We start from the raw sequence: 1,299 nt of genomic DNA, 5'->3' as shown, positions 1-1,299 counted from the left end.
AAAAAAAAAAAAAAGGAACAAGTAGATCAATGATGCAACATTATTATATTTTTATTCCATTGCTTCCTATTTGCCAAACCCAACTAATCTGTATAAGAGATGAGCGTAGAGGGGTGGTGCCGGTGGCTCAGTGAGTAGGGTGCCGGCCCCATATACCAAGGGTGGTGGGTTCAAACCTGGCCCTGGCCAAACCACAACAAAAAAATAGGCGTTGTGGCGAGGGCCTGTAGTCCCAGCTACCCGGGAGGCTAAGGCAAGAGAATTGCCTAAACCCAGGATTTGGAGGTTGCTGTGAGCTGTGTGTAGAGAAGGGACATCTAAGCAGTAGGATTAGGTGAGCTTGGAGGTACAAGGTGGTCCTTGAGCTAATAATAACTCTGGGCATTAGGTGGAAATTAGCCAGGTGGTATGGAGAAGGAAAGAGGAATTCCTGGAACATTCCAAGTGCAAAGGCCTGAAGCTAGAGAGCATAGTCTGCTCCTGGGGCTGCTAATAATGCTGTGTGGTTGAAACGTGGATATATTGGAGATGGAGGAAAACTAGGCTGAAAGGGCAGGCAGGGTTTATTGTAGTGGGTGCTAAAGTGCATCCATCTCTCAAAAGCAGGAAGTTATTAGTTATTAGTAACTAGGAACCTAGTAGGGATCATAGAAAAGAGTGGTTTCCAGGCTGCACCTGTGACTCAAAGGAGTAGGGCACTGGCCCTATTATGCTGGAGGTGGCAGGTTCAAACCCAGCCCCGGCCAAAAACTGCAAAAAAAAAAAAGAAGAGTGGTTTCCACAGAGGGAAGAAAGTTAAGCAGTTAAAGTGTGTGGAAAAGACAAATAAATTTGGATGCAGAGTCTTAAAGCCAACGTGAAGAATAAGAGCAATTGGGGTGGGCTTTCCAGTTGTGGTTAAGAATTTTCATTCATGCTCGGCGCCTCTGGCACAGTGGTTACAGCACTGAGGCATGTAGGTTCAATCCCAGCCTGGGCCAGTTGAACAACAATGGCAACTGCAAAAACAACAACAACAGCAAAAAGAACTTGCATTCAGCCAGGTGTAGAGGCTCATACCTGTTCCTAGCACTTGGGAGGCTGAGGCAGGTGGATTGTCCTGAGCTCACTGGCTCAAGACCAGCCTGAACAAGACAAGAGCAATACCTCGTCTCAAAACAATAGCTGGACATTGTGGAAGGTGCCGGTAGTCCCAGCAACCCGGGAGGCTGAGGCAAGAGGATGGCTTAAATCCAGGAGTTTGAGATTGCTGTGAGCTATGACATCATAGCACTCTACTGAGGGTGAGAAAGTGAGACT

This window comes from Otolemur garnettii, unplaced genomic scaffold (assembly GCF_000181295.1).
Source record: "Otolemur garnettii isolate 467f Iridium unplaced genomic scaffold, OtoGar3 scaffold00047, whole genome shotgun sequence".
In the NCBI taxonomy this organism is placed as follows: Eukaryota; Metazoa; Chordata; class Mammalia; order Primates; family Galagidae; genus Otolemur; species Otolemur garnettii.
The sequence above is the reverse complement of the archived record's forward strand: the minus strand, read 5'-3'. Positions refer to the sequence as shown.